This window comes from Silene latifolia, chromosome X (genome assembly GCF_048544455.1).
Source record: "Silene latifolia isolate original U9 population chromosome X, ASM4854445v1, whole genome shotgun sequence".
Taxonomy (NCBI): domain Eukaryota; kingdom Viridiplantae; phylum Streptophyta; class Magnoliopsida; order Caryophyllales; family Caryophyllaceae; genus Silene; species Silene latifolia.
Genome location: NC_133537.1, coordinates 211989845 through 212003631, shown reverse-complemented (window position 1 = coordinate 212003631; position 13787 = coordinate 211989845).

The following is a 13787-nucleotide window of genomic DNA, read 5'->3' as shown; positions in this document are numbered from 1 at the left end:
CGCTTTCTTCTCCATCATAAACAGACTTGCCATTTGGTCTTCCGCCCACCCTCGTGGACGAGATTAGTGAAGTAGTCGGTTTAGCACCCGACCCCTGGTTGTTGTTGGTGTTCGTAGCTGGTTTATGATAAGAATTACCGCCATTGCAGTTGCCCCCACCGTTGTTGTTCTAACCTCCCCTGTTGTTCCATGACCCAACCGGTTTGTTACTCGCATAACTCTGTGCAGGACCCTGAGAAAAGCTCCCCTGTCCCGGCCTCTGAAAACCTCCACTCACCGCACTGGTGCACTCATGTCTCTTGTGGCCCATACCGCCATAGTTGTAGCAGGTCATACCCCAGCTACCACCACTACTACCACGGCCTCGCCCCAATGAATCCCCAGCACTAAACCCCGAGCCCGATGAATATCCTCTCGCCTGAGTGTGGTTACCCTTCTTATAGTTGGATTGGCCACCTCCCTCACTCTCAGCCTTTCTTTTTTCATCACCTCTCTCTCGGGTCATCTCCACTTGCCTCTCAGCCCTCCCAACTCTCTCATAATCTTCCTTAGCATCCGTAAGGACTCCCACAGGTAGTTTCTCCATGATCTTGGGGGTTAACCCCTTCTCAAATCTCAGAGTTAAGTTCTCATCACTCAACCCTATGTCCTCAGCATACCTAGCCTTCTCATTAAACTTACGATAGTACTCAGCCACCGTCATGTCAAATGTCATCTTAAAATCATCGAACTCCTCTCTCAACTTGCTCCGCACATGTTCCGGTACGAACTCTCGCCTCATGGCTCTCCTGAACTCATCCCAAGGTATAGGAGGTAGTCCCTGCTTCATGTACATCTCCCTAGCACCCACCTTGACCTTATCCCACCACTCACCTGCCGCTTCCCTCAAGTAGAACGCAGCTTGTTCCAGTTTCAACTCATCCGGACAACGAACTAACTCCAAGATATTCTCCATCTCCCTGTGCCAATTATCTAGAAGAATTGGCTCCTCGGTCCCCTTATACTCTTTCGGGTTGAATCTCGATATGTGGATGTTGATCTTTGAATGATCAGCCTCCTTATCCTTTCCCACTCTTTTCAACGCTTCCGTAAGAGTATCCTGGTGCTCCAACATCTTTACTATATCATCGGTGGTCAAGTTCTCAGCCCTAGCATATAGGGCATTTCTCTTTGGCGGCATCTTGAAACTATATAAGAAAAGGTAGATATAAACACACATACTATAACCCAAAACACGTATATAACCTGCACAAACCCCACTCGATCGAGTACCAGAACCCACTCGATCGAGTTGAGGCCACTCGATCGATTGGCCAACCTACTCGATCGAGTGCCTCGACTCCAGAACATAACCAGACTTCTGCCCAAAAACATACTCGACCGAGCTGACAAGCCACTCGATCGAGTGCCCCCTACTCGATCGAGTGCCCCTACGTACTCGATCGAGTACCCAAAAACACGATTCTGTCCAGAAAACATCAAACTACCTACTCGACCGAGTCACACCCACTCGATCAAGTACGTCACCTACTCGATCGAGTGCCCCCCACTCGATCGAGTCATGCAGACTTGTATACACTACCCGCATGTTCATCTCACTTTCCCAACATTATATACAGCTACTATACTTTCAATAAGATAGCAACAACTACGCATACATTTCTACGAAACTCTTTACGTAATCAACAAATGATCTATTCATATTATCAATATGCCACATTATAAACATTCAACATACTTTTCATTCAATTCAACATATAAAACACTTATCTTTCAACTTTATCCATACTTCCAATTCTCCACATCTAACATCCAACAATTCACAGCACATGCCACTATGTACACATATAGACCAAAAGACAACAAATACGACCCTGACACGTACCCCATGTGACCGGTTCAAAATTGCAGGGCGAGTTTGCGACTTTAGGACGTCTCCCAAGCCTTTGCATTAGTTCCTACAACTTCTACCCAGGGTTCATTTTAATAGACACCCTATGTTCATTAGATTCATTGGTACAGGTTTTAGGATCGTCGCTCTGATACCACTTTGTGACACCCCCATACTCCCAGTGCCTTACCAGGACCACTCAGGTATAAGAACGTCACCATCTCGGTTTCCCGAGGCAATGATAATCAAGTGACAATAAAGAAACATAATTTAAATAGCCAAACTTTTTAAGGTGATTACAATTCCAAATCCAAACTGACAAAAGGTACAATACATGTTCTCAAAAACCAAATGTCTAAACAACTAAAATATAACAGCGGAAGACTCTAATCAGCTCGTGGTGACACATCCCAGCTAGCCCAAATGCCTCAAGTCAAACTTGCTCAACAACTGCTCACCATCCCCGAAAGGATCACCACAGTTTTTAAAACAAGTAAATGGGGTCAGTACTAATTACACAAAACAAGATACAATACAACAATTACCAAACAGCTCAATCGTCACATCAAACCCCGGTCTCCATTATCAATCTCCATGTAACTGACTACACACTAAAGTGTGTAGCCCTGCCAGAGTACCCATCGCAACAGATACTCCACACCGCCAGTGGGGGACCGCATCCGTACCCACCAAATCCCTGCTCATCTCCATCGAACGATAAACCCAAGTCCATTAATGTGCACATCCCTTCTGTGTCAGGTTCCACAAAAGTTAAATCATGGGCGTGAAGCCACTCTCACAAGTGACTCCACTCAGCCAGGGACACGCCCCGAAGAACACAGACAGACAAACAGTAACCATAACACCAAAATCAATAACCGTCTGAATCAATCAACAAGATATAATCACAACCGTCTGAATCAATCAACAATCACTAACTACAGCACAATTCACCACACATATCATGTAACTAATACTGAATAGGGAAAACTCTACCTGAAATGCAATCACAAACAGCAGACAATCTAGCAGCTGTCTCAAAATCGTTCTTCTACGAATCCTCCTCCTATTCACATAATCATATAATCACTACCAACACAACAAATCATAAAAACCCCCAATCCCAAAATTAGGGTTTAAACAAAGTCAACCAAACGCTATAAAATTGGTATGTAGGACTTACCCTTGACGCAAGGATCACAAGGACACAAAGAACAATGAAACCCGACCTCTCAAGCTCCGGGATTTGCCAATAATGCGGATGAAGATAACAACGTAGTTTGAATATCGTTTTTGAGTGTATTAGGTTTATAAAAGTGTTTAGGAAAGATGACGAAATAATATATATACTAATCCGCATTATTAACAAAACCCGTCAAAACATAACCCGCTAACCGGCTTACTCGATCGAGTAAGCAATGTACTCGATTGAGTGCCCCTTATTCGATCGAGTGCCAAGGCTACCCGATCGAGTACCCTACAGACAGAATACTGTTTCGTAAATCAAATCAACCTTACTCGACAGAGTAAGGCCCACTCGATAGAGTACCCAGAGACCCATAAAACCGTAGTATTACAGTAAATCGATTAACCTATTGTAATTATTGTAATTTTCTTTATTGTATTTCTTTATTATTTATTATTGCTTGTATGCTCTCACATGTAATTAACATTAAATTTCTACTTTAAACCAATTTGTGTGTTAATTACGTGTTAACTGACTTAGTCTAAATTCACATGCTAGGATTAATTTATTGGATGTTGCTATTGTATATATTTTATATTTTGTATTTTGTGAAAGTGAATAAAACTTGTGGTTTGCTATTGTATATATAGTAGTAAGGTAGAATCGTTTTAGGAAAGTTTATAAGTTGTAAGATATAATTTATGGCAGGTAAAATAAATAATAATAATAATAATAATAATAATAATAATAATAATAATAATAATAATAATAATAATAATAATAATAATAATAATAATAATAATAATAATAATAATAATAATAATAATAATAATAATAATAATAATAATAATAATAATAATGGCAGGTAGAATCGGTTTGGTTGATGGGCATGGTGGCTCTCTTCGTCCTGCGGATTTATTGCTTTATTCTTGGGACAGGGGGCGTGATGTGTGCGTCGACCTGACAGGTTCTTCACCTTTGACTCAGACTGGGTTAGCGGATTTTGTGCCGGGCCGGGTTGTCGCTGATGCTGCTCAGCGAAAGTGTGCTAAGTATGGGGTTTTGTGCGCGGTAGCGGGTTATGGTTTCCTACCTTTCTCTTTCTCTTCACTTGGGGAGTTGAGTTCGGATGCTGTTGCCTTGCTCAAGCGGATCCAGAAATTCTCGGCATCTCAGGATGCTGGGGCTCGGGTAGCCGCTTACATTTTTACTCGTATTAGCTTTACTATTGCTAAGGGTGTGGGAGCCCAGATTGTCTCTCGGCTCCCCACCAATTTCATGTAAACCTTTTATTTTTATTATAATGAAAGCTGCGCGCATTTTTATAATAATAATAATAATAATAATAATAATAATAATAATAATAATAATAATAATAATAATAATAATAATGGGATATAATATTATATTATTATGAATATTATAGTAAGGTGCGAAATTATGAAACTAATTAGCGCGTAACATCACTCATCTAGTTCAGCTTTGCGCACTGATTTTCAAACAGCTGTCATTTATTCGTTACTCATCGGAATCAAGCTTGTGACCATGCGTTGGAAAGCTAAGACAATAAGCTTTCACCTAAAATTTGAATCACCCTCATAGAGGCTGTAAAACTCTAGATATTTCATTTCAAATTACCCCTAAAACAAGTGATCATATTTCCGTAATTGGCATGTTTGTGCAAGCTTCCTATTAACCTTTCATAGTCTACCTTGTACTTTAGACACACACAAAGGTCATATAACCATAAAATATGAAGGGTATTACAGTCTTCCCTCCTTAAAATGAACTTTGTCCTCAAAGTTCGCGCATACTAACAACCACTCAAAACCTATTCCACCTAGACCGTGCATGCTAATCAAAATGTTATCACTGCTAACTCACATTATGACGCCACTTACACATATTACCCAACATATATACCATTAACGTCAGTAGTATTACATTCTACCTCACTTAAAAATAACTTCGTCCCGAAGTTCCTCCTCTATCTTAACACCACTATAATCCCAAATATTAACAGGCTACGTGGTCTTATCCAATTCTCTCCCCCAGATACTCACACGCTACGTGGTGCACCACCAACATTTACAACAACTAAATCCTTATGTCAACTCTAATGCTACAACAGATCTCATCACGCTTACCAATATTTCTTAAGACAACCAAATAAAAAATAAAAAGAAGTGATACTAACAAAATAAGACATCCAACCCTACTTAAAATTAAGGTTACGTCCGCGTAACCTCAAAGACTACACAACACTCACCAAGATCCTCCAGACTTGTTAACATGACTACCAACTTACTTATATTTACAAAATATTCGTGCTTACATTCCACTCATCGTTCTGCCAACAAGAGTCCATAACAATTTCTTGTGTAATAAATATCAATCTTTCAAATTATAACATTCTTATCTTATCAATCTCAATACACCATATGCATAAATCATACTCATTGTCAAGAATTCTTAAGTTCGCATAAATCCTTATTCATCTTACTCATCTTAAAATTATTTAACAACCCAAATCATTACTCTTACTATTTAATCCTCAAGGCTCGGCTATTTTATCTTTACTCCTTACCTAAATCCAACAATTCATAAAAATAGTTTTTCTCCGAAACATGTTTCAGTTATTTGCTCCCTTATCAAACACATTATTTAAATTCAGGCACTCTAATTCTCAATTGCCACCATTAAATTCAATCATCCGTCGACATTTCATCTTTAGTTATCATACCCATCATTAATAATACCCAAAATCTAAAATTTTACCTCATCCTGGTAACTCATAACTGACATACACCCTAAAGTTACCTCTTAGTAACCCAAATTTCTAAGCATCCCAGTCATCTAAAATTTCATACAATAACATAAAACAAATTAAGCTCATTAAATAAAATTCACTTCTATCCTATTATAATATATCGTTCTCATGAACATTTAACTTTTTTTTTTTTAATTTCTTATCCTTACCTACACCTTATTCCTGTCACAATCAACAAGAAAACCACACTAATACTTCACTAAATTTATTGTCTATATCACCCTTTAAATCACATTACTTACCTTGTTATCGCATCAATCATCAATCTCACTTCTCTTATACACCTGTGTTTCCCAATAATCTCAGACTATATATCTTTCTTATATGATCCATAAAAATATTAAAAATATCGTTCACATCTGATAACCTTTCTCACAAAAAAATTTTAAGGTAATTGTTGTCGTAAATCTCACCTTAGATTACCCCACAATTCCCTTATAAGACACATTTATTCCCTTAGGTTCCCTCAAAGACACTTTATTTTGATAGCAGTCAATAAATCCTCTATTTTTTTTCCCAATCAATTCATCCCTAAGATGATCTCTAAATCTCTCAAAGATGTTCAATTAAATCCATAGAGAAACAATTTTTCCGATTAAAATATTCACACCCTGATGTATCTTCCCAAAGGTTAATGACTCCCCCCAAGATATTTCTACATCAAATTTTATCACATCAAAATAATTTCAATTCTAAGGTGGGAGCATGCTTACTAGAAATAAATAAATGCGTACAAATTATTTTGCCATGATTTCTTTATAATTTGTCACAATTTCCTCATAACTTACCACAATTTTGTTGTAATTTGCCACAATTTTCGTTTTTTTTTTCGTGTCACTCCATTCATGCCTACCTGCCTTTCTTTTAAACATTTATCATACTACTTAATCTTTGACAATTAAAAACTTTTATAACAATTCTATAGCATAAATGTCACAAATCGGTTCAGGGTAGCACATTCCGCATATCTCTAGACATGAAATTTCTAAGCATGAAATTCACATATATATATATATACAACCAATACATATAAAGATGCAATAATTCACAGTTCATGTTCCTCCAATTTATGTCACTCATGACATGCCAATAAAATTTCCATGCGCAATTATGCAACGAATTAAAACAAATTCAATTCAATGTGACCGCCATCTCATAGACCACACGCCTTCCCTTTTTATTCGTCTCAAAATTTCATACCTTTTTGTTCTCAAATTGCGATAAAATTAGTATTTCTCACATCTTCAGGGCACAATTAGACCCTTAAGTTAAAACATCCACGCTAACTACCCTTCTCTCTCCTTAACCTTTCTCGAGGTGACCGGCTCAAAACTGAAAAGGGCCAGGTCAAGGACGTCTCCCTAACCTAGAAGAGGGCTCCTAAACAATTTCTACCCTGGGTTCATTTTATTAGACTCATCCTAAGTTCATTAAATTCATTGGTTTAGGCCTTAGGATCGTTCGCTCTGATACCACTTTGTAACACTCTCATTTATTCAGGAGCCTTTAGCTAGACATTCCCAAATAAATAAGACTATTACCATCTCGGTTTCCCAAGGTAGTGAATAACAAAAGTCCAACTCACCAAAGTACTTTAAATTAAAACTTTAACGAATACATATGTATTACAGATTAATCAACTAAAACTTAATATAAAATAATTATAACTCACAGCGGAAATAAATAAAGTGATCTCATAATCTACGTGGTCTAGACTTCTAGGTAGATTGGCCAAGTCCTCACCTATCCCATAGCTCCCAAGTTAGCTAATCTTTAGTACCTGTCAAATCTGCTCCCCATTATGGTTCACCACAGGTGTTCACGAATACACTGTCAACCACGAGGTTGAGTAGGAATAGCTAAACAACAACAATAAATGAATACAAGACACTATCAAATGCAAATGAAATGCATGCTCATGATCAATCCTCCGACGCTCTCGTTCATCCCGCCAATCCCTGGCCGGGGTAATCTCAATAACATCCCAGAGACAAGTCCTGCAGAACCAGCCTGGGGAAACCAATGCAAGTGCTCATGAAATGATATGGAAACAATATATTTACCATCCCAAACACGAGGTTGGGCAAACCAAATCAATATAAGCATCTCAGTCACGAGCTGAGGTAGTCAATTATCAAATCATCTCACTCACAAGCTGAGGTATTCATTAAACAATATATCTTAATACAACCAACCAACAATCATATATCATCCATCATAATTCAACTTGTAAAATTAGATAATACCATTCAAGTAAACATTAAAGTGATTGAGTAGCTATCATACCTGTATAGCAAAGCGGCTCAACAAAATCCAAATATCAAAGCATATGAATCCAAGCAACAAAACCCGTCTCAAAAAAGCGTCACCAAATAACCTTAAGATAAAAAAAGATGAACAAGCTCCTTATCTCTCTCTATATATATTTTATGTTTTGTGAATGTGAATAAAACTTGTGGTTTTCTATTGTATATATAGTAGTAAGGTAGTATCGTTTTAGGAATGTTTATAAGTTGTAAGATATAATAATATTATAATAAAATATTTATGGCAGGTAAAATAAATAAATAAATAAATAAATAAATAAATAAATAAATAAATAAATAATAATAATAATAATAATAATAATAATAATAATAAAAATAATAATAATAATAATAATAATAATAATAATAATAATAATAATAATAATAATAATAATAATAATCATAATAATAATGGGATATAATATTATATTATTATGAATATTATATAAGGTGCGAAATTATGAAACTAATTAGCGCGTAACATCACTCAGCGAGTTCAGCTTTGCGCACTGATTTTCAAACAATTGTCATTTCTTCGTTACTCATCGGAATCAAGCTTGTGACCATGCGTTGGAAAGCTAAGACAATAAGCTTTCACCTAAAATTTGAATCACCCTCATAGAGGATGTAAAACTCTAGATATTTCATTTCAAATTACCCCTAAAACAAGTGATCATATTTCCGTAATTGGCACATTTGTGCAAGCTTCTTATTAACCTTTCATAGTCTACCTTGTACTTTAGACACACACAAAGGTCATATAACCATAAAATATGAGGGTTATTACATGACCTCTTTAGCTTGGCTATCTTTTTGCATTTGGGTGAAAAATTCTTGTTGGTTCTTTTGCATTTGGAGGACCGCTTTTTGAACATCAAAGCTTTGGTCATTTGATTGGTTGTAGGAAGGTTGATTTTGGTAACCTTGGCTTTGGTTGAAAAAGAGTTTTTGAGCTTGGTTTCTCATTGGAGGTGGGGGTTTTGGACATTTTGGCTCTTGTATGAAAGATTTGGATGTAATTTGGTATTCTCATTATAGTAGTTGGAATAAGGGGTGCCACTCTTGTATGCTTGGAAAGCAATAACTTGTTCATTTGTTCCCCTACATTCGCTTTGATCATGTCCCAAGGTTCCACAACTTTCACATACTCCACTTGGGATTGAGGATGATGCCACCATAGCATTAACATGTTGTTTGGGTGATTTGGAAGCTTCATCAAGCTTAGCCATGGCTTTCTCAAACTTCAAATTGATGGTGTCGATATGAGCACTTAGTTGAGCACCCAATTGAGTGATGGAATCTACCTCATGCTTTCCTTCTTCTGTGGCCTTTCGAGGCCTACTATATTGGGAATTATGAACCGCCATCTCTTCGATTTTGGCCCATGTTCGATTGTCATCAACTTCGGTAAACATCCCATTGGACCCCATATTGAGAATATTGTGGGAATCATCATATAAACCTTTCCAAAATTGTTGCACAAGAAACCACTCACTAAGCCCATGGTGTGGACAAAAACGACAAGTGTCCTTAAATCTCTCCCATGCTTCATATAATGACTCCTTATCCCTTTGTTTCAACCCGGTGATTTGGGCCCTTAACATATTAGTCTTCTTCGGAGGATAGAATTTCTTGTAGAAGGCAAGTGCTAACTTCTTCCATGAGTCAATACCGAGGGTAGCCTTGTCTAGGCTCTTCAACCATTCCTTTGCTGTATCGATTAAAGAAAAAGGAAAAATACCCATCGGGTTTGATCTTGAGTAACTCCGGTTTGAGAAATTGCGTCACAATAGTCACAAAAAGTCTTCAGATGTAAATGGGGTTCTTCGCTAGGCATCCCTCCAAATTGACTTCTCTCAACTAATTGTATGAATGTGGATTTGGCAATGAAATTACTGGTTAAATGTGGTGGTGTAGGAGTACTGTTTGGTAGGTTCTCCTCGGTTGGTACGGAATGTGATGAAAATTTAGGCATTGTAGGTTGATTTTATGGTGGGTTTTGAATTCGGTTATCCTCTCCTTCTCTTGCAAAAGGGTTGACAAACTCAATGTTATTTGGTTGAATGTCCACAATCTCACCAATACCTACAACTCTTGAAGTACCTCTAGCAACTCTTCTATTGTTGGTTAAGGTCCTTTCAATCTCGAAATCAATAGGTAATAAACTATCTTGTGATCTCCTAGTCATGCAAAATATCAAACAACTCGAAAACAATTAGAATAACCTTGAGGAGAATGACTTCCCCTAGGTAAAGAAAGACACAACTAAAAACAATTAAGGAAAATAAAATCGATTGAACACCATCCTCGGTAACGGCGCCACTTTTGGTTCGGTTAAAACTCGTCGTCAAAAGCTACCATTTCCATTATACATTCCATTCTCATGGCATATTCGACTTGTTCTTCAAGTTCATCAACCTCATCATATTCAAATTCCATGATAAATTCATCTAGCTCCTCGGCTTGTATGGTATGATCTTCGGTTGCTTGTTCATCTTCAATGGATTGGGATGCTTCCTCAAGAATGTCATGTTTCAATACGTATTGCTCATAAGTAAGTTCTTTGTTGTCTAGAGCGGCCTCAAAGAGATCTACTTCCAATTCCCAATGCTTATTTTTGGCCTCACTTGCTTCTAAAGCTTCTAATGCTTGCAAAGGGTCTTTGAAGAAAGGGATACTCAAGTGGTTCTCAACAAAACAATCTATAATATCCATCTTGCAAAATATACTAAGAGAAAAGGTGAAAAGTACCTTGAGGAAGTGCTCTCCTTCAAGGTAAGGAAAGACACACCTAAAAACAATTAATGAAAATCAAATCAAGTTAACACCGTCCCCGGCAACGGCGCCATTTTTGGTGAGGGTTAAACTCGTCGTCAAAAGCTTCCTAACCAAAAGAATATTTATAACTTCACAAACTACTCTTAGTAAAGAGGTAAGTAAAGGTCGGATCCCAAGGAACGGGTATTGATGTAGGATTTTCAATTGCAAGGGTGTCACAAATTGGGTTGAGATGAGATGTGGTCTAAACTAATCAACAAGATTAAGTAAAGCAAGTAAAGGGGTTTGTAAACATTTGATTAAAGGCACTAGGGTGTCATAGGTTCATAGGGGATTCATGGAAATAGATTATACAAACATGTTCTCAAATAGATGCAACCACTTATTGTTGTGATGGGATCGAGTTAGTGTATATCTTACAATCCTTATGAGAATTTAGGTCCCGGAGCCGAGTCGTCTAGACTGTACAACACCTACAAGTCGACTTAGTCTCCCCCTATTCACTACTTATGCATGGTCTAATGAGGCTCGAGTTTGTTTATGCCTTACAAGCCTGATTAAAAAGATAGGAGATGGGTAAAAAATGCAAGGATTCATAGGCTCGCATTTCATGAAACATAACATGTGCATAGATTGAAATCACAACAAGCAAGCAAATTAATTATGAAAACATATTAGATTAAGCATAGATCAATTCCCATGTTTGTTTCCCCTAATTCCCCATTAACCTTAACTAAAGAACAACTCACTCATGATCAAGTTTAGCATGCTAATAAGGTTGTCAATCATACTAACAAAGCAAAACATGATGAATAAATGATGTGATTAACAATAATTAAACAAGGGTAAAAAGGAATTATACCTATGAAGATGATCCAAATAATAAAGCAAAGAATAATAGAAGTACTTGATGATTGATGGATGGTTGTCAATCCTCTAATAAACCCAAATGATCTTCTATTTACCCAAATAAAACTAAGAACAATTGAGAAATTAAGGAAAGACTAAGATGAGATTAATATTGAGATATGTATTACAACTAAATTAAGAGAGGATTAAGAGTTGATTAAGAATGGATTAAGAATGGATTAAGGACGGATGATCATCTAGGTAGTACGAAAGAAGTATATATACTAAAATTAAGTACATAGATTAGGGTTACTAAGGGCTTAAATGACTATCAAGACCCTAAGAAAAGCATGAGGAATTCCAACTCCCGAGGAACATGCGCGGATCATGCTTGCAACTCCCACCAGGATCCACTCGTCCTCACCTGATGTACGGGTGGTCCAGTAAGAAGATCCGCTCGGGCTGGCAGTCAGGACACCCGGATTTTGCTTTGGTACGCTCGGATCATGCTCAGGGACGCTCGAATCGTTGCTCTGCATCCGCTCGTCCTGAGCTTGGGCCGCTCGGATAGTGGCACAAGATTCTTCTCTTGCTTGATTCCTTAACAATCCGCGGGGATTGTGTTGGTGATGCAAGGATCTTTTCATCATTGCCCATTTAACTCTATTTATTTGCTTAGGCCTCTAGTATCGGTCTCATCTTTGACGCTTGGTAATTAGATGCGATCCATTTAGCTCCATTTTGCTCCTTAAATACAAGGTTAGCAATCCTCTCCTACCAAGGACACAAAACCTCAAAGAATATGCAAAATAGGAAACCAAAGATAAGAAATGACCCTAATATATGCTAGAAAGCATGAGAACGAGGTTAATTCGGGGAAATGTTCTCAAATATTAGTCACATCAGAAGTATGACGGACTAGGTGAACCATCTTTCCTAGGAGATTGTCACATGGAGTTTGACAACCTTTTTTATTTGCTGAGTTGTCCTGCGGAGCTAAAAGTAGATCAGGTTGCGTACTATTTGAGGGAAAAAGTTGGTTTGTGGTGGAATCGTAGTAAGGAGGTCATAAGGGAATCATGGAGGGAGAGTAATGAATCTTTTATCACTTGGAAGGGTTTCAAGGAGATTACGTGGGTTGTATTTGTACTAGAACATATTTGGAGTAAGATGAGAGTTGAATTTGATTCTAGCAAGATGACTGATGAAATGACGGTGGAGAGCTATCACAATAGCTTTATGAAACTGGTAGAATCTGTGTCTGATTTGAACTTAAGTGAGGAGATACTAGCTTTAAGGTTTGGGAAGGGGTTGACAACAACTGTTAAGAAGAGGCTTGCAGCTGGGCAGCCAAGTAAAATAGATGATGTTTATCAAAGAGTTGAGCATATGGAGAGGATTGCTGATATGTTACAAGGGGAAAAGAAGGCGAGGGGGGAAAAGAAGAAGCCTGAGACATCAAGTGTGAGAGCTGGGGGTAGTAAGAAGAAAAACAATACTCAACCTAAACAATTTATAGTTGGAGGATCTAGTTATGGGGGTGGAGCGAGCTTGGGTGGTGGTAATGGGGGTCAGCGTTCTAGTGCAATTTTTGGGTGAAGATGTTACAATTGCAACAGGTTGGGTCACCGAGCTTTTGAATGTAGAAGTACACCCAAGAACGACAATGGAGGGGGTAACCAAGGGAGATACCGAACTCCAGCACCAAGTGTTAGGAGCAATAGGTATCCGGTGAAATGGAGTACCCAGAGGAGCTATAACAATAAGCAAGGCATTGGGGTGATCAGAGTAATGGTGGGAAGGCATTTGGAAAAGGTAGCACAATACAAGAGAATGGGGAGAAGGGTAACTAGTATTTGTTAGGAAGATAGAGTCTTACCATTTATAAGTATTTAAGTTGCTAGTAATTTTAATAAAGTAGTGGTAGTTTTGAAACTTCGTGACGAA